At 36.2% G+C, this 22,010-nt stretch overlaps 1 long non-coding RNA gene across 1 annotated transcript; it reads right to left on the reverse strand.

The window, feature by feature from the left end:
- Nucleotides 1-3,601: 3,601 nt before the first annotated feature.
- On the reverse strand, nucleotides 3,602-21,273 carry LOC116175406. Its single transcript, XR_004146308.1, has 5 exons — nucleotides 20,653-21,273; nucleotides 4,920-5,092; nucleotides 4,645-4,876; nucleotides 4,426-4,587; nucleotides 3,602-4,172 (listed from the first exon to the last, which is right to left on the reverse strand). It is a non-coding gene; the product is annotated as an uncharacterized LOC116175406 (long non-coding RNA).
- Between the last annotated feature and the right edge of the window lie 737 nt (nucleotides 21,274-22,010).

Consider the following 22,010-nt stretch of genomic DNA (forward strand, 5'->3'; position numbering starts at 1 on the left):
ATTCAGGAATTGGGAAGGACTTCAGAACAAAATCAAAAGGAATTACGGAAAATAAAAATGTAGGTACGTTAGATGCATTTGGAAAATTTTAGATTCAAGAAGAAAAATTAAAGAAAAAACCACGAGGGATTAAAAACGAATCAAAGGTGCGGGTGGGGGTTTGGAAAGTTTAAAATTGGAATTCAGGAGTTATTCCGGGGAATTTCATCAAAATTGTAGAGGAAAAAGTCTTGAGAAAATTCCAAAATTATTTGGTGAATAAAAGAGAGAGTCATTGAGAGAGTAATTCAAGAGAAACCTTGAACTAGGATGAATTCTGAATTCCTTTTTGTAGTTTTGGCATCCTATTATCGCCCTCGCTCCCTCCCGCATATGCGGGTGTAAGTGTACTCGGGCCACTTAATTTGCCCTCGGCCATATCAGGAACGGAGTTAGTGTAGTAAATACTATACTCCTACGCCAGGTATTCGATTTTATAAACTACATGGACCCCACAGATGAGAAAGCGGCAACGACGCGACGGTCCGCAGGAACAGAGAATCGACCCCGAGTCCTCTCAGTTAGTAATCTAGTGCCCTAACCAGTAAACCACTCTGTTCGTTTAACATATAAATGTCAGGTTGACGTTATATAGGCTGAAATAATGCAAATGATAATAACGGGTCACCTTGTATATGAGTATGAGTATGAGGGGGGAGTATCGATGAATAATCAAATAATTGGTTTATTTCATCTGAATTTGTTATTTTGGTGTCTATTTTTTACCTTTACATTTGTCTTGTAATCGCATAGATTTTTGTTGTAGTTTTGTCGTATTTTTGATTTATTTTGTTAAAATAGAGATTAAACATTCGACCAAGTTTGCGATAAGGACGTTGTTTATCGCTAAAGTTAATTAACTTCAAGACGCACGTGGGTTTGGCACTGACTGGGAAGATTGCAGGTGCGGCGTGTGTTATGGAAGAGGGGACACCTCAATCGTTCCGTATTGGTATTGCATTTGAGATTGGCGGAAGTTGGATAGATTAGAGGAGATGGTGCTCTGCAAAATACGGAAATTTAGATAGAAACGGGGCTGTTCCTCTCTCGGCGGAAAAATGAGCGTGTACGATAATTTTGTGGACTAATGGGATTTTGGTGCTTAACGAGTCCTTCCTAGGAGGTTATTTTGTTAGTAAAGTTAAAACTGTTTCCCGTTCGAACAGCTACCGATAGTTTAAGTTGTGTTCATCAAACCAACTTGTTTTGCTATCGAATTGTGTTCCAAAGAAAAGTGAAATTCAGTAGTTGTTGCTGTTGCATTTCGAATTTTTCTTTGTGGCCTATGCCTGATGTGTATGGAGAGAAATTACAAAACTCTTAATTTAAAGTTTTTTTGTTTCTTGTCGATCGTGTAGTTGACCGCATACTATTGCGCACAGCATTATTTATTTGGTGCCGAACGTGGGGCACAGGAAAGTCTGTCCTTCTCGTTGACCACACTCTCTGCGGAAGTTAAACTTCAGTTAATTTTACTTTTCAGGCTGATCTGAAAACCTAATCCATTTCCAATTCAATACATTCATTGAAAATAAATGGTAAGAAGCACCCTAATTAAGAACATATATTTAATGACAATTTTTAGAGACGGAGTGCTGTTGCCGTGTTTAGGTTGTGCGCACTGTTATTGCAAGTTATGAATTGGAAATAATCAGTTACAAAAGGACTTTTGACAAAAGCAATGAATGGCCGCCTCTTTCTAATTAATGGCATATAAAGAAAGGACGTAGTGAAGATTCGAACTCGTGATTTTTCCAAGTTTCATTCAGACAAGTCCCTCACTATTTCAGTCAAAACATCTTATCAATTTATTAAATTGCATACGCTTCATGGATAGTATAAAATGAAACGAGACAAAGGAACAGGATTGTTCTGTAGAAATTGCAGTAAGGGATAATAAAAAAGTGAAATTGTTTTGTTCTGCAATATCTGGCACAACAAAAGACGCCACTATAATATGCAATTTACTTCGTCTTCTTTATTTCCAAAGTGTAAATTCAAATCCCTTCGTTATTTGCATACACAGTCGTAAATTGTAGATTACTTTAATGAAAAGCAAGTTCCTTTATGCACACCCAAACTGTACCATTTTAACGAAAATATATTATGCGAGACATCATTTGGGGGAAGGTTTCGTATTTTCTCCTTTCCCTTCTCATCAAGCATGAAAGATCCTTTACCACGACTATTGCATCTTTTTAATATACTCGTAATTACAACTATATAAGGCATGTCATCAGATTATATTATGTTAAGAGCTTCTGCAGCTGTAGTTGCTTTTTATCTTTAGGAATGGGATATTTTTCTTGCATTTGAACCTTGTGGAAATTGAACGAATCAAGAACCTGGAGACGTCTTTAAAGACACACACACATTGCACAAACAATAATTTAAAGAATGCGGCTACTACGCTAATATATTAACTACGCGATAGACTACAAACCGGTAACTACAACGCAAAAATTGTCTACAAGTACATTCGCAAATAAAACTGCACTAAGAATATACACAGTACTGAAATTTGTAAACGCAGTCGTGAAGTTGCCCCCCCCCCCCCCCCGAATTTGGGCGCAAACAAAGGTATTGGGAGCGCAAACAAAGGTATTGGGAGCGCAAACGAAGCGCAAACGATCACAAGGAAAAAAAATGTCAAATTTGTAAATTTGGGGGGCGGTTGTGAAGTTGCCCCCCCTCCCCCCAAATTTGATTCCTTCGTAATTTTGAAACCGGCAGCGCGCAAACAAAATGCAATTGTGCGCAAACGTGTGCAAACCATCAAATGGAAAAAAATGGCAAATGTGAAAAATGGGGGGCCAGTGTGGAATTTTGTACGGGGGCGCAAAGGTATTGGGAGCGCAAACGATCACAAGGAAAAAAATGTCACATTTGTAAATTTGGGGGGCAGTTGTGAAGTCCCCCCCCCCCCCCCCAATTTGATTCCTTCGTAATTTTGAAACCGGCAGCGCGCGAACACAATTCAATTTTGCGCTAACGAGCCGCAATCCATTTCAATCACGAAAATTATTGCTTTCTAATGTTGGGGGGCCAAGTTCACGTAGGTATTTAAATGTACCTACTACAAGAACATAGCGGAGACAAAGTAAAAGAGTAAATGGCCGACGATTTGGGATGAGATTTAGTGCCATAGCTCTATGTAATTAATATTTTTATTTGTCTTACTAATTAAGTACAATTGCATTAAAATGGCCCGCATGAATTTCTCACAACGAATTCGTTGCACAAGCGTTGTTAAAAAAACTCACATTTCAGGCGTAAATATGGAACCGCAGATGGAAGTTGTTATAAATGCGCGTTGTGAGGGTTTCCGGGTCATAAAATATTCACGGTGGTAATCTTTTATAATAACAGAAAGGGTTGCCGTGGGGCTATAATTTAATCTCCATAATAATATGCAGTTACTGTATTAATGAAGTATATTTATTTCCCAACAAATACGTTTTCATCTTGGTTCCCATTGTCCAAACAAATTTTAAATACGTGTGCAACAGAATGAATACCTTTAGTTCGCGAAGAAATAACGAACAATAAATATTTCCTCGCAGAAGTCTTCTTTTTTTGAGTAATAGTAAAAATAATAAGAAACTGACACTTACCTTCTGTTTTGATGTATCAGAAGAACAAGGTACTGTCAGATACGGATCTTCGCCGATTCATTGAGGCAGGGGAGAAGGTTACCACACGGGAAGAACACGTTGAAACAGCTTTATAAGAATTTTGCACATCGATGAGAACTCTCCTCTCCCTAAGGGGTTCTCAGCATGGTTGTTACGATTTTGGTATAACCCTTGAAGAGGAATTATTCAATAATTATAAATTTGCTTAATTCTAAAATTAATAGCTTATGCTAACTTATCTTCATTCCCAGCGTTGTTATAACCGGTTAGCCGATATTACAGGTTGACCTTGGATTCGCATACGCATTCCACACAAAATGGTACAGTCAGTCGTCTGGCAGACTAGGTGACTTTGATAAGAGATAAATGTTAATCAAACTCGTAATTAGCATGGACGTAAAGTTGACCTTGAAATTACGCTCGAACTATGACGTAGAACTGGTACTCACAATTAAAATTAAAACGAGAAATTAACACTTGAAGTAGGACACTTGAAACCTAAAAAGAATTAACGTATATCACAAAAATTAATATATCTCTAGATGGCAACAGTCACTTTCAATCTTCGACTGGCAGTGGGCTAGAACGCACATAAGGCAATAAAGTGATTAAGCAAATGGCGGCTACTTCTAAATGAAATCAATTTATAACCTCCAAAAAGAGCAAAAACTCGATTCCAAAATTACTTCGACAAATACACCAAAAATCTGGTGAATCGCCAAAAACAATACTATTACAAACTATTACCTACATGGATATTTTCAGCGATGGACGGAACTGTTCTTTAAACGGTGCCTAAGAAAAGAACGAAGTGCAAGCGAAAGCCAATATAAGTTGTCCAACGCCTTTAAGAACCCGCCAAAAATCATTCGTCACGACGAAATACTACACAATTTAGAAAAACACACTGGTCCTTAATCAAAAATTACAATGATACTCATCCGTCCAAACATAATTTATACGTATGTACTTGCAAAAAAAAACTGTTGCGAGAGTAATATCTTCTTGAATGCCCTGGCACCACACGTGTTATGTGGTTGAGTGGTGTATAACTTTTAAGTGTTTTATCTCCATCATTACCGCTACTCTTATAGCTTCTTCGATACCAGGACCAGCGATGGATCGGTTCAATTATTACTTGATGTTCTCAGGCCATCTAGGTGTTTCGTTTGTAATCCACTAGTTCTAGATGTAGGTAATTCCTGTAATAGGTTTGCTATTATCTTAGTATAAATTTCTTATTACCTATAGTTTGGTATTCTCGTGTTATAGATTTCTTTCACCTAGTTATTTGTGTCGCCGCCCGAGGTCGTAAGAGATTTCTTTAATTACTATCGGCGCACGCACTTCTTTATGGAAAGACGAGATTCGATGATTACTTGTAGGACATACACGCCTATTCTAGGTTTGTTTTACACCTGTTTGAACAATAAGGATTATTATTATTAGTTACTTGATACTTCTCTGACGCATTTGCGGACATATTTTACAAGTTTTTTTAGGCCGTTTTATGTATGTATGTAACAAAACTCATTACTCATTACTTTTGACTTTAAATAATCATTTTTTAGCGTTCTTACGTTTTCCTCTTGTCTTAATTATTACCTACCGGATTGTGCTTTGTACATCGATATTTCTGACTGGAAATCGCCGAATTTTGGATTTTCTCAATATTGCGCAAGGAAAAGTCATTGGGGGAAGTCCCCCGCCATTTTGATTAAATGGAGAACGCCATATATGGGTTTCTACATTACCGGCTGCGACAATTTTACTTCAATTCCACCAATAGTACCTGCAACCTAATTATACACGAAGTTTGTTGACCTACACTTCGATAACTGTTCATGAATTCTAACCGCAAGTATATTAACGAAACCTTGGAGAACATTACTGTTGTATATCGCTCCGTTATACGAGATACTGCGTACTTTGTTTTTGCCGAACATTTGATTTTACCGATTCCAATTTTGTCTACGATTACTTCCTTACTATGAAGATTCATTTGCATTGTATCTTTCAGATTAGCTGTGCTATTTGAGATTTTAGCAACCGTTGCGTTGTAAACAAGTTTTTGAAGTGACCGAGGCTTTGTCCGAAAGCGATATTTATAATTTCTTTTTTTGTTATTTGCGACATTTTCAATAAATTAATGCGAAATTAGATCACTCACTAGTAGGCGGGGGACACTTTGTAACCCGAAGGCCCAGACTTCAAATAAGTAAAAACTTTTGTTTGAAAAGTGATTTTAAAAAACGGTCGATAATTTTGTTCCTTAACTCATCAAGTATGTACACAACAAATTTCGTGGTTTTTGTCTCCATTTTCGTTGTCTGACGCCCTTCAGAAGAGATGTTGTCTTTTAAAAGTAGATAGAGAAGAACAATACACATAAATCCCTATGTCTACGTCTTAATAAATATCGATGTGTAAATCCACTGTGTAAAAGCAGTAGTTAATATTATATCCGCAATACCGCACGACAGCGCTTTTCGGTAATAAAGTACAATTATTTTATTAGACGAAAGAGACCAAATAAACCGTGACTTTCGCATATATGTCGTCAACCAATTAAGTTAATGGAATGATGGGGTGAGCGTCTAATTAAAGCACAACCGAGCAAATACCGCAAATCGCCATATCTCCCCGTCTTTTTTCACTCGTATGTTTGTGTGTCACGTGAAATTAATAACGACTTTTTCCTTCTGAATGCAAATTAATGTTGAAACTTAATCGATAACGGGGTGACTCCGGAAATTTGAAGTTAGGGAAATTAGAGAGACGCCGCCGTTCACAGACGCGTGTATTATAGCGATAATACCCACATAATGGGACCAAACGAAGCGTTTCGTTAATTATATCTTCAGTTTTATCAACGTTTAGTTTCTGAATATGCATTAATTGTATATGTTTAGTTAGACAAATGGTACTAATTAGCAAATCTCAATCTGTACGAGAGGGTTAATAGTTTAAGTTTATTTATCGATCATTCATATCTGCTAAATGTTTCCTAGAGTTTTTCCCAAATCTAGCGCAGCGCTAATCGAAATTTTCATTATTAGATTATTTAGATTCCTTAAGATTTTCCATATTTTTTTAAGATTCGTGCCTTCGTCCTGCACTGCAGACTTAAGTGCTTCAAGAGAAATCAAACAGTTTTCAAAAGCACCAATAAGCATCCTAAAGGTTTTTAGAGTGTTTGGACAGTCTTTAGGACTCCAAATGTTAAGTGAATAGAGGCTTTTAGGGCATTTAATTGGTTTATTTGAGTTCCTTTGAAAGTCCATAAGTACATTTACCTTGTAAAGTCCATATAAAACTCGATTTTATGAGCATTTAAAGATCACAAGCATTCCCTAAAAGTCCTGAAAGGAGCTTCCAAGAACCCCAAAGGGCTTCCAAGAGCCTTCCACTCTTTAAAAACCAGGCTTAAAGGGCTTAATTATACAAGCGTACAAAACCTTCAATTTTAAAATGGACATTTATAGCCTTTAGAGAACCTTTAATTCAAGGCCCCCAGGGAGTGTTCTGGTTTGAGATCATTTTTTTAGGTTTTGGACTCCAGGGCCATTTAACGCCCTTGAGAATATTTTAGAGTTAAAAAATCAATTAGTCTTCTGCAGGATTTGTGCGCTTTTACTTAGCTTTTGAATTCTAAAGCCTTTGAACCTTAATACGCTTGTCTTCAGAAGCTTTGCTTAAAGAGTATTTATTTTATAATTGTCCAATAGACTTTAAACAATTTTATGGGTTTTCAAAGATCTCTAAAGAGTGGCAAGCAGTCTCGAGGGGCTTAGAAGAATCCCATAACGTCTACCGGAATCCCTCACTCTTCAAAAGCCGAGCCTTTAGAACATTGGGAGTTTAAGGCTGTTTAAGAGTTTTGTAGAGAACCTTTAAACACTAGATGTCTTCAAAATGGCCTACATTTATTATTTCTAACCAGCCGTTTAAAGATTTTGTGTGATTTTAATGATCCCAAATGTTTGCTATGAGCTGTCAAGGTTTTACGAGAAACTTTTAAAATCGTTAAATCTCCGCTCTTTAAAAAACGAGCCGGAGACCGAGCCTTTAACACCTTTGAAACCTTTCAGGTGTCTTATGGGCCTATTCAGGTGCTTCAAGAGCCTTACAAAAGCCTTGTAAAGGCTCTTGGTTAAAACCTTTAAAAGATTTTCGATTTTCAAGAATCTGTGAGTTTCCAATTTAAATTTCCAAAAAGTTTCCAGGAGTGTAGGTACCGAAGTGATTCACTTTATAGATACTTGTTAAGTGATAATTATAAGCAGTAAGAATCTTTAACTCTTAACTGGAATTTTAAAATGGAAATAACAAATGCGTATGCGCTTTGTAACTTTCGTAGACGAAATTTATTTTACACGCCCATTTATGTATTAGACCCTCGTTATTACTAATATACGTCATACTCTTTTCCGTATAAACCGGTTTTTTTTAACAAAACATAGTGCCTACGATTTTAAACACAAGCTATAATAATTTATGACGTGGGGTCACAGAATTCGATTATGCGACTAAAGTAATAAATGCGAAAAATGTACGTTTCCAGAATGTTTAATTGTTTTATATTGTTCTTAAGGAATGGATATTTAACTTGTAAAAGCGCTCGGATGGTCAGTTAAAAACCTTTCATGGAATGGAATTCATCGATTATAGTTAGAAAAGGTGCAATTTTGTCGAAACCGACTAAGTAGAAATGTGCAGGTTAGAAGAATTGGTTACATATATTCAGTGCGAGCCTACTATCGGAATATCTCACTATAAGGTAAATTCGTTAATTAATTGAATTAGAGATATAGTATTTATTTGCAAGTAGCCTGATATGCGTAGATACAGGGTTCGGGGACAGGCAAAATTAATGCAGACGTTATCGCAACATTGCGTTTCACTTTATTGGGATTAATTAAAATTGGGCCATTTATTTGTCATCGAATTTAAGTTGCCAAAACTGCTATTTTTATATTAAATTTTACTGGAGAGATTAATTCTTTCGCTTGCTACTTTTGTAATAAACTTTATTTTAATTTTATTATTTCACGGTTCGTAGAGTTCTGTTAATTACTTTTAAACTGTATTAAGGCAGTTGTAAAGACTAAGTACAATTGACATCGAGGCCAGATCCTCGATTTTGCTTCTGTCAACCACAGAAAATTTTACTGCAACGGTTAGTGTAGCCATAAATGAACCTTCAGATTTTGGTTCTATAAATTACAACACATTACATCCCCTAGTACCACCTTCCCGTGGACTTACGGTCTCGAGTACTGTCTTTATTTTAATAATATATTAAGAAGCAAGTTTTATAAGGGACGTTTTTATTTAAACGAGCCGTCCATAGAGAAGGTTCCATTACGAATGTGGCACGAATCTCCGTTTTTCTACTCGTATAGACCATGAATTAGCATGGCCGCTCTTTATGTCGTATTGCGGAAGTTGTTTGTTGCATCTTCAATGGTAGCATTTTTGACAATACTTGCCCCTTTTGCATGGACCACAGATTTAGCATCGAGCGCCCCTTACGGTCGGTGAAATAGGGGAATGTGACTTGTCGCATTTTCCATGTACTGTATTTTCGAAACTTTCACGGATTTTTTTCGTATCGGCCACCTTTTTCATCGGAACCGGGAAGGGTCGCCTGTTGCATCTTCTATATCGACTTTCTTTGTGATATCTAATTTAAGTGGTGGGGAGAGTTGTCTCTGAACACGTAAAAGTTTATAGTATAGTATATAGTACTGCCTACCTAATATTTTAAGAATGCACTTTGATACGGTAACTAATATCTCTTAACAAGTATCATTATAAAATCATTTCCCATTAAATAATTAATGGATGTAAATCTAAATGGATTCAGATTCATTCATTTTACTAATACCTCTTTATCTGCTTTGGTGAGCAAAAGGTTAGAGGGTAAATTGCAAAACAAACAAATGTACGTACCTACAATTCGCTATGTTTCATATATTAATATTCATGTACCTATAATGAATTAAGTAGAAGTTTTAGCTCATTCGTGAATATAACGATTTTGTGATGCGTTACTGAAGTAAACGTATGTGAGATGATAAAAGCGTATATACCGCACTGCGTACTATATGTATTCATGCGTGCGTACAGTTTGAATTCATAATAATAATAATAATTCACAAACCACTAGTCGGTTGCTTGGTTTGGGTTCTCAAGCACAATTTTTTAATCTACCTCTGATTGTCAGACAGACGGGGCGATGTTTCCCTTTTGCTTATAAAATTATATGTGCCTAACTTTTAATTATGCATTCCTTTGAACGCGAAATGTACATTTAGCGTAATCTGCCGTGACTAACTCGTAACAACTTATTTAACTACTGCTTGCAGTTGAAAAGCACAACTCGGGCTTTATATTAACAGAAATTAACCTAAACCGTTTATATGTATGTAATATGTAATATATGTGTGTAAGAGTATGCGAGTATGAATTAGTTACAGTGGAATTCACATTCAGGCTTTCTATAAGCGAGAATGTTGCCAAAGTCTTATCACTTGATTGCAGTCGTTTGTGCCATATCGATGTGAAAATAAACCCAAGTTCAAAAAAGAGGGAAATGTTAAAATGCAAATAGGTACAAGCAGTTACTTTTTAACTGTTTGTTCAACAGCAACTGATTACTAAAGTTTGCAATTGCAGTAGAATTGGCAACCCTGTAATCTCCTATACCCGCGTCACTACGTTAAAAATTGACTGTTTTTCCAAATCGCACCAACACAGAAACATGCTTCATTCATCCAGGTGGCCGATCCTAAACCCCGACATAACCCACCCCGATTTCTTACAATGAAAACCACTCAACCCAGGACGTATAACCCAAAAATTCCCAAAAGAGTTCATAAAGGATAGTCGTACAGGAAACCCACACAACAAAAAATTAAAGAAATCAAGCATAGATATGAAGGGCTCTGATCTGCGATCCGGGAATTGTATCTGAAATCGAAAACAAAAAGTGGATACAAACCCCTAAAATGGACCCTCCAATGTCCCTGACCAACCAACCCGAAAATAAAATCGACTCACTAAAAAGTTTTTAAGTCCTTTGCGTGCTAAGTGCCTCTAAACCTCCCATCCATATTTTGTAGCTCGAACATTCACGAGGAAACTTGCTAAAAGATAACAAGGGGCCCGATATACTTTGGCGCTAACTTAGCCGAGAACTGTTGCATCCGATTGGGGGAAATTTATTTGAATGACCCTATCACCAACATGGAGTCTTAGATTATAATGACGTTTGTTTTTCTCCGCCGCTCTCCCACCGAAATGCCACATTATCAAAAAGCTCACGTAACACATTAGCCCTAATGTCCCTATCCTACGATCGATCAGTCTCAAAAGCCGTTAGTCGAGGACCAAAATCCTTTTTCGGTAACTGCGTGTATTTTGATCAAGAAGCGCGCTTAAATTTTATGATCGTTTTGGTTAAATAAACTGGAAATTAAGTTGTGATGATACTCAGGACACTTACGATTTTCCGTATCACTGTTGTAAATGTCTAAAAGATGGAACGTTTTAAATCAAAATCAAAATTGTGTTCAATCAAAATTTTGTTTAAAATGTGTAGAATATTCTGCACACGCGGAGTTCCTCCCCATCTACGTATAAAAAGGAAGTTTTATAGTATGGATACAATGTAAGTACACAAGTTCTGGGAAAAAAACAAACTTTGATGATTGCTGAATTTGTACATACAAAATTCGAGTTGGAAGGGTAATTCAAATCAACCAAAATGAATTTAGGCGATTGACTGACTGTAAGTTGCAACTATAAAAACATACTTTAAATAGATTTTTTACGAACGTTGACGAAACTCATTGCGAAAGTTTTCAGCGAAATACGAGCGATAAAGTCAGGAATTTTCCATAATTTCCTCATTTGCGCGATGAAGTGTTGACTGAAAAGTCGTAAGTAATGTAGGTCATGAATTTGATCGAAATAACCTTTCATTTGCCAAAGTCTGTATCTGAAAAAAATAAATAGGCGTTTAAGAATATAATGCTTTCATCTTAAAGGTCCTCGTAAAGGTAATGCGAACCTACATAGGACCATTTATCTAAACTTTACAGTCTCATTTTTTTGCGAGATTATATTACGTTTTCTTAGTCTGACGTTTCCTTTGCTGTATGCAATAAACAAAATGGTCATTAATTAAAGTGCCATGCCGAAATCGTAATTTCGGCAATATACGTCTGTTCCAGAGCGCTAAATGTACAGGTAGACAGTAAAATTTATAAATCATTGTAAATGGTTGACGAAAATAAATCCAACAGTCTGAAATAATATTTTCGTTGCCGAAAATAAATAATTGGAATATTACGTCTTGCAATTTCTTTACGCAAATATAAAGTGCTCAACACACACACGCTTTGCGCCTGTTATTTATTCGGGTCTATAATAAACATTACCTTCACTGGAGCAATATCGTGGTATTCTAAAAGTTTATTATTTCGTATTTCAATATCCAAACCGATCACAACGTCGGTTATTGAGTTTTCGTATCCTTAGGATGTATGAAATTTGGTGTAAAGCAAAAGATCGACATTATAAAATCGCAAACCTGCTGCAAAATTTCTTAAACATTTCCAAAATATTTGACAATGCCATCTCAATGTGTTTCCTACACATTTCCGAAATAATTCCAAAATTTCGAACACTTTTTTAAACACTAAGGTTTTTCAAGTCATTCTAGATCTCTAGTCCGAACGACATTCTTGTGTATCGAAAAGTTCCGAAAAGATTTTTTAGATTAAGATATTATTCACTTCTAAGATGGAGTGTGGTCATGTAGTTTGACTTCTTCGCAGCGTGTAGTTCATCTATCGTGGCAATCGGATATCTGTCACCACGTGTGCTGGAATTGAGAGCTCTCTAATCTACTGTCAGACGGACACAATTTTTATTAGGTACACTTTAGCCAAAAGAGCTATTGTGTGTTCCGCAAATGGTGTTGGTTCACTTTATGGTTCAAAATCTTTCGCCAATGGATGTCTACAAGTTCAAGGATCAGTGCTATTGAATATGAGCCGGATTAGAAATCTTCTTTCCGAATGCGGGCTTGGTGTTAAAAATTCCCCTACTGAAAATCGTATGGGGATGGGTATGGCGGATATTACATAAATGGAATAACAGTACCTCATATAAGACTTTTTGAAGAGAACGATGTTGATACATAGTTAGGCTAGAGACAACCCTCCTCACAGTGGTAATGGAAACGGAACTACAACTTTGCCGTCGGAACAACTGCTCCGGTGAATTTTCAAATGATCCAAATCTTCTCTGGGCGAGTACTTAACGGTGACGAGTGTTACAGGAAATTGGAACGTTTTTATTTATATTATCTCAGAAAGGAGAAATCCCCCTGTAACCATTTTTCATTTTTAAGAGTTAAAAAGTCAAACACTCGTAATCACCACAGGGTTCTTTTTATGTTCGAACCTCCCTGAAAACTAGTTTCCTTTTTCTTTTTATCGCGTACTGGTTGCTCTGGTAACGCTAAACCGGAAACAATCTCGCTTCTAGTGCTCGAAATAAAGATAATATGTTAGACCACGTACTAACTATCTAGTTGTCCAAGACTGAATCCCAAAAATCTTTCCGTGAGGATCCCCTACTCATTAACCACCACTCGCAGAATGGTTCCTTATTCAAGAAACACGGCCATCCTTACTTCCTGATTCTTTTTCTTCATTTTGTACTACCAATTAAATAAAAGCTAAGGTACTAAGTCAATTCCCAGGTGCATCTCAGATATACCAATTCCGCATTTCTCACCTCACGCTGAAGCTGAAGTTTGAAGTAGATAAGGCCAATTAAGACTGTTTAATTGCGCAACTTTCCCTAATGTAACCATTGTCTATAGCTACGGAGATCCTCTTGATAGACATCCTTATCTTGGACACAGTGTATATGTATTTTTTTGGACTCATGTTGTTCGTACCCAATTCATTGTACATACTACTGTCACCCCACCCATAACTTTAGTTTGAGTTTATTTTATGTGTATGAAAAAGACTGGAAACCTGTAACCTGTCAGCGTGCGCATTTGAATGCTTTTCCGACACAGAATGCGAAATTCCAGATTTTATTTTAACCGAGTACTAGTTAAGAACTGTAGTAGGTTCACAGACTTGCATTTTTGCACATTTGCCTCTTACTGTGAGATCTGGAGAGTAAGCCAATTTATCATGGTAGGAATACCTAGCTTGGCCTTACATTATTTAAAGGGGTACATTCTTTATTTAGTATTTGTGAATTACTTGGGAGATAAAATACTGTTACTGTAAACATGGCTGCCGAGTATTTCATAACATTTTGGAAGGACTTTAACCAACGAAACGGACCGATTGCTGCCACCTCTTACAGTTAAAACAGCTGTCTGTCCGTCTGTTCCTTGTCTAACTTAAGAACGAAAAGACAGACGGCGATGTCAAACCTTGTCCAATCGATTGGTATGAGTTCAAGGATCAGTTCTATTGAAATGAACGGGATGCGAGCAGTGTCAAAAATGTTCCCTACTGAAAATCATATGCGATTTGTTGTATCTCGTAAGTTAGTGCTGACTTCCGGTCTAAGCGGAAGTTCCGCCATCTTGAAAATATTTTCGTGTCGTGTATAGTTTAAATAAATGATGCTGAACCTCGCCAGCATAATAAATTTCTCTTTTCATCATAGTTTCACACTTATTTAGTTTAACTTGAGCGGACTGACAAGTTTATATTTTCTGACTGATGTTTTCAAAAAGCTGTTTAACGATTGAAATGTAATTATTTCCGAGAGGAGCTGTTTATATTAATGATCTACTGCGAATCTCAAGATGTAGTCAATGGATTTAACAAATGAATACAGACATGTATTTAACCAGACAAACTACAATAAACGCAGATGCTCGCAATTGGAGTCGGTCCAACAATACGATATTACCACTAAACGTCAATTTTTAGCTTAGACGTAAATTTATTTATAGTCAATTGAAGTAACGTTTCCTTCACTGTCATCCCATCGGAATTACATTTGCTTCTACATGGAATATTCAAAATCCACTCCATCACGACATAAAATGTAGTCTATAAAATAAGTTATATCTCGTGACGTATGGAGGTCGATCGGTCGTAAACAAATATTCGATCAGGTCGACTATGGGAACCTTTCTCCTAAACCTGCGGTCGTAAATTTCCCTTGACAAAACCGAATTTGAAGAGTTTTGTAGCTGTGTAAATTACAAATTTTAATGCTAGCAGCTTATGCAAGAACGTAAAAATGCTATTGCAATCAAAGTTTTCCAAGTTATTTAATATCTAATACCAAAGCGGCAACCGCGTCAAAGTTTCTTCCAGAATTTATTTCATATAAATCATAATATAAATTAGGTAATATTAATAATAGTAACGTCTTTATTTGGGTATACATCCAACGGGCGAAGTTCGCTGAGTAACAAGATATTTCATATAAATTTGAAAAGTCAGCCTTTTCCTTTTTCATTTCAATCCAATGGGATTAATTTTGAAACTTACCCTAATAATTGCGTTTTTAAAACGTAAATCAGAAAACTACACCACAAAGAAGGACAAAACAAACGTACAGTCACATAACGTTTCTCCAAACAAGGTCTCCCAACAAATTAGGATTAAATATTGACTTACCCAATTCTGAGTTCCACGGAAGCAAATGTTCTTTACATTATCTGAAACCACGTCGTTTAACTTGGAAATAGAATAAGATAGTAGTACTCGAATTAACAATAAAATCACTTTAAAACAAAATAAACTCTGAAACGAAGATAGCAAGTAAGAAATGATGTTAGATCTTACGTATATGAATTTAAAAGAAACACACAAAGAAACTAAATAAAGCAAGGATTTTAGGGGCACTATTTTGAATATCTTTAACAATTCTCTTCCTTCCACCAAGTACGCACATCAGCCCCTGCCAAACCAAGTTTTTCTGTATAAGATGTGCATTCCTCCACCGGCGGGGGGTGCGTCTACACTTTTTTTAATAATTTACAAAAAAAATAATCACAAGAAAATACGCAAACGCGTCAGATATTGATATTGCATATACCCCACATGTTTCTGATATTGGAGGTATGTTAGCCTGTCGGATGGCATGGAAGGGGGGGGGGCTGTACGGAAGGCTAGAAAACGGGATTTATTCGAGCGCGTCAGATATTCAGAGCGTTGTACGTATAATTTATGACACGACCACCTATGATCTCAGTCAACTGAGATGAACTTTATTGACGATTTGTTCCACTTTAGCGCGTGGAGATCGGCAGGTTAATACTACTTCTGTTACTCTTAAATAATTTCCTTCGAAATTAAAAAAAATTCAACGCGCTCGTGTCACCTTCCCACTGCCTCACGTAACGCTCAAATTGCCAGATTATTGAAACTTTTCACCACGTATCGACCGTCCTGTTCAACCATTTGGATCCACCTAATAGTGCAGCGGAGAGCCGGCGCTAACTCGCTTATTTGAGGTATTTTTTTTTTCGGAGTAGAAAGAATTGGGACCCACACCATTTTGTTCAGAATTGTTTGAACCTTCAGAATCTCGCTTTACGACATTTTCCCGTGGTCCTGACAAAAGTTATAGGCCGCTAAAGTTGAAATTTACTCATTTTCGCGCGCGCGACTAGACCACCGAAAGTATTTATTTTCTCAGCAACTAAGCGATATACATCAATAATTCCTTTTGTAAAATGAAAGTACATTTATAGCAGAATCTAAAGCATTCATATTTACCTACCTTGTTATGCACAGTTTTTAGAAAAATGACCGTCAACTTCCAAAATTTGTGTAGCAGATGAAAAGTGCGCACTTTGAACTCTCATAACTTTTTATTTCACGATATCGATTTCCAATATTTATAGCTCATTCGATGCTCCAAAGCATTGTGATTATTTTATTTTCTATAACATTACCGTGAATTTTTCATAATAAAAAAGTTACGGTCATTTAAGTAAAAACCTACCGACCTCGCCGAGTCGGTAATCGCGAGTGAGACGGAGAGGGAAGGATAGTCAGCAGCGTTCGCTAAACAAGGAGCGATGCGTAAGAGATTTTACTTTACTAAGAAATTTCTCTCCGAATACCAAAACTAGCTATTTAGGCCGTTTAGTTTACAAATGCATTCCGCCGAGTTGCATTGTAAAATCTCAAACAATTCATTAACTCCATGTATCTCAGTTCTTTGGTGAAATATATAGGTACAAATAGGTACCTTTCCCTGTAAATTTTGGGGGTTACTCCACATCAGGTATCTCTTGTGCTGTGCTGTATATTGCAAGATCAGCAGTAACAACGGTATGATTTTGTCCCAAAGATTCAGGCTTGTTTTTTGATTTCACTAGACGATGGTTAGGATGGTATTGTAGCTCGCTGGTGGAGAATTCAAAAACGGCATAGGTATATTATATTGAATGGTAGATACCGGAACTTACTTAGGAGGATTATCAGCAGGTACTTAGGCTGTTAAAGTCAGTTATCTGGTCGTTATCTAGTGATAGGTAAACCTGGTGGTTAATCATTTCTAGACATGCCGTCTGCATGATCTCGAATTTAAACTTAACTTAAATAATTTAAATATGTAGTCATCTCAATAGTTTCAAAACTTTTATGAGTTTATTTTTTCCCCCCGGTTCTTTTGAAATGTGTTAAATTCAACTTTCAACTTTTAATGTAATAATTCAACCCTCCGGTTGGTTGTCTTCTTAACAAGGCTTGATAATAATTCGTTTTGAAACTTAGAACAACCTTTCCGGTTTAACCACCCTTCAGGTTTTTTCACTTGGCTTCGGCCAGTTAATAATTAAAAAACAACATGTTCGTCTTATTCGTCTTCAACGTTTGTAACTTACCGTTTTCCTGTTAAATTTCACATCACCTGATGATGGCAGTACGCCGAAGCTATAGTCGCTTTTATTTTTAAAAACTTCAACGAATAAAAACTATATGGGGAAGGTTTAGAGAGTTTTGATCACACAATATATTTCAACCCCCATTTCGAGGAACGATGGATCCAAACACCAAAAAAAAAAATCCATGTATTCGTTTAGGAGCCACCCTCAAAAAAGTGGTAAAGTTTCTTTTTTTCTCAGCAACAGTTACAGAGACTGGTGGTAAGTCTTTGAATAGGTTTTGCTGTATGCCCTTTCCGGTTTTGCAAATAATTTTTGAAAATTCCTACCGCAAAAGGACACACCCCTCAATAGGGGTGCGAAAAAATGTTGATTTCGACGAAATTTGGTATCTGGTGGTTTTTGAATCTGAAATTAGTTTTTTAAAATTCGAAAAAAATAATTCCACTGCAATTCTTGGCTGGACAACGAAAATTGACAAAATTCCACGAAGTTTGTTGTCTAGGTACATACTTACGGAACAAAATTATTGAACAGTTTTTTTAAGGTCATTTTTCAAACAAAAGTTACACTCATTTGCAAATTGGTCTTTCGGGTCAGAAAATGTTCTCCGACAGTGGCATAACAAGTACAGTAAACGTCAATATTACATGTTCTGCTAAGGGTGTCCAGAATCCAGAATCCATCACAGCGAGCAACTTCGACATCAATGAGGAAACAGTCACAGAATAAGAATAAGTAGGCCATATTCTGTGGAAACAGACGAAAAAAATTCAACGCACAGTCTTTTTTCAAAAGCGAGATACATCGACAGAAGAAATCCAAATTCCTCGTTTAGCTATCACTAGATAACGACCAGATAACTGACTTTAACAGCCTAAGTACCTGCTGATAATCCCCCTAAGTAAGTTCTGGTATCTACCATTCAATATAATATACCTATGCCGTTTTTGAATTCTCCACCAGCGAGTTACAATACCATCCTAACCATCGAACTTGCCTTACATGGAAAAAATTTAAAAAGAAATTGTACGATTATCTAGTCAATGGGTGTTTCTACAACATACAAGAATATTTTATATCTTCCAATATTTAATTGTTTGTTTGTTTAACTGTTCGTTTGTTTAATTAATGTTATATTGACTTGTTCCATACAAATGTTATTTGTCGAAGGAATTAAATAAAAATGAATGAATGCATGAATGAATGAATCGTCTAGTGAAATCAAAAAACAAGCCTGAATCTTTGGGACAAAATCATACCGTTGTTACTGCTGATCTTGCAATATACAGCACAGCACAAGAGATAGCTGATGTGGAGTAACCCCCAAAATTTACAGGGAAAGGTACCTATTTGTACCTATATATTTCACCAAAGAACTGAGATACATGGAGTTAATGAATTGTTTGAGATTTTACAATGCAACTCGGCAGAATGCATTTGTAAACTAAACGGCCTAAATAGCTAGTTTTGGTATTCGGAGAGAAATTTCTTAGTAAAGTAAAATCTCTTACGCATCGCTCCTTGTTTAGCGAACGCTGCTGACTATTCTTCCCTCTCCGTCTCACTCGCGATTACCGACTCGGCGAGGTCGGTAGGTTTTTACTTAAATGACCGTAACTTTTTTATTATGAAAAATTCACGGTAATGTTATAGAAAATAAAATAATCACAATGCTTTGGAGCATCGAATGAGCTATAGAAAATAAATACTTTCGGTGGTCTAGTCGCGCGCGCGAAAATGAGTAAATTTCAACTTTAGCGGCCTATAACTTTTGTCAGGACCACGGGAAAATGTCGTAAAGCGAGATTCTGAAGGTTCAAACATTTCTGAACCAAATGGTGTGGGTCCCAATTCTTTCTACTCCGAAAAAATTTTTTGAACGATTTCGCGGCTCTCTCCGCTGCACTATAACGACAATCAGTAGGTACTTTGAGTTTGAACAACCAAAGGGTAGTCCTTACTTCTTAGTGTTGCTGTACAACTAAGGTAATCATTTTCTTGTATTTTAATTTGTGTCGGAAATTTGGATTTTTATCTTTTAAATAGTAAGTGAATTCTATTAAATATTTATTCATTTGCTTTAATCGGTTTAAAACATGGAAAAAGGAATTAAATTGTATACATGCGTGGACCCTGCTAGAGAAGAGTAATTTTTGTTTTGAATTTATTACTAGATAACGGAAATTCTCTCCCTTGGTTCAATTTATTTTTATGGTGGTATATTATTAGTAAAGTGGATTTATTTATTCAATGTTCTGGGCCCTCAACTAGGCTTTCGCCCAATTACAGAGTGACCCGTATAATGCAACCCGAGATTAAAATAGTATATTATATACCGCGGGACTGAAGTAGTACTTTTAATCCCGAAGGTAAAGTTTATGGCCCGACCGAAGGGAGGGCCATAATTTACCTGAGGGATTAAGACCACTACTTCAGTCGCAAGGTATATACGATATTTTTCGTACTTCCAAAACTGAAACACTTAATCTGTATGGAGTTAGAGAACTTACGCGTTCTTTCAAAAAATCGCTGCTTAACAAGTTACCATAGGAACGTTGCGTTGGTACGACAAACCCTATGCTATGGTAACAAAAATAAATTGGAAACTGTCATTGCTAGTGTCACAATTTTGGTGGTGGGTGACAAAGGTGTATTTGATATTGATCAAAAGCAGCCAAACTAGGTAAAGAATTGATACCACCGAAATCCAAAAAAGTATATGAGCAGCAGTACGATACGTTTAAGAAGTGGTGCCGCATACAAAATGTGGAACAACCTACTGAAATTGCCTCGTTAGTAATTTTATCCTTCCGGGATTTTCTTCCAAATTTAATCCCGGCGGGACAAAAAGTGACACTTCAGTACTTGTCATAGCGGAGTGAAGTTGTCACTTTAGTCTTGGAAGTACCAAAAATTTATTATCAAACAAAATTAACATAATTACAAAACTCCGTAATAGATATGTTTAAGGCAAACATAAAGCCTTTTTGTACACAATTCGCATCACAGAACGGACGTAACGAAACAAATAAATGAATTCAAGAGATTTCGTGAAATAAAAAAGTGAATACTTACAATCTGTCCAAAAAATTCATGTTTAAATTGGTCCAAAGGATCGCAGTTAAAAACGAAACTTCACTTTCACGACAATCTTATGGTTTTAACAAATTCAAATTTGTTTTGTTTTATTTGACACTAACTTCCAACGAATCATCCGACGAACTTGAGATTGAAATTGAAAATTCTTTAACAAAGTGATACTTTTATACATTGGACCAAAAACTTGGACGTTAATTTTCATTACTTATTTAAGCGATTGACACCTCCACTTTCATTTTCCTCCTCGCTAATAACCGACGACGAACTTTTATACGCAACGAGTTAAGATTTCTTTCTTGCGTCGTTTCCAATTAAATGTTTCCTTTCCTTAACTTACTTATTCAAATTCCCAATTTTCAGTCCTAAAAACACTAAACATTACAATAATGTCCATCTGACAACATTTCCCTCATGTCCTAAACAAAATAAATGACAACATTGTGCAGCAATAAACTTTCTAACTATACAGGGTGGCTCGTTCTCATCTTCGGCATTATTTCAACCTAGAGAAACGAGACTCCCCTGCTGTTTACACACCAGTATATGTGAATAAATTTAGATGTTCTCTTTATTTGCGACCAGGTGATTCGAATCAGAGGTCTGACGATTTCAATTTTGTTTAAGCAGTGTAGCGTTAGAGTTGTAACTACGTATGCTCACCCAAGCAAATGTTACAGGAGATAAAATTCGCTCGGGGATTTCCATATAACTCAAACACGATACGTTATCGACTGTTCGAGGATTGTTAATTGATAATATTTATTATAAGCGTTTACATGCTATTTATATCACATATTTAATCTACGTTAATGACGTTAGTATGTAGGAAATGCTTATAAATCAACCTTGACAACAATATGCTTAGTATTGTTTCACCATCTTTGCAGTTTACATATGTACATGAATTAAATAAATAAATACATTTGTTCTAAATGAAAACAAAAAGTCTATTCCTTGGAAAAAATTGTACCAGTCAAGTTCAAGTTGTTGCATTTAATGTTACGCAAAATAAAGATTTCAAAGGATGCGTGTGAGTCGTGCACCTGTAAGAACAAGGCACAAAGTAAAGCGATTCGAGAAAGCTTATAATTGAGCGGAAAGTCTGCGATAATGCCGTAAATTTAATAAAACAAAGGAAATCAATAGAGAGTGCGAGTCCCGTCCGAAGTAAAAAAGAAACCTTCGATCAAGTATAATTAGAAAAATAAATTAAACTCACCCTATCACGTCTCGAACCGTCAATTATAAAAGTTCAAAGGGATGAAATTTAATTTTTTAATCATTAAATTTAATTGTGCTTTCGATGCTCGCGTTTAGCTTGTTGTGCACTATAT

This window comes from Photinus pyralis, unplaced genomic scaffold, assembly GCF_008802855.1.
Source record: "Photinus pyralis isolate 1611_PpyrPB1 unplaced genomic scaffold, Ppyr1.3 Ppyr1.4_LG7, whole genome shotgun sequence".
NCBI classification, from domain to species: Eukaryota; Metazoa; Arthropoda; class Insecta; order Coleoptera; family Lampyridae; genus Photinus; species Photinus pyralis.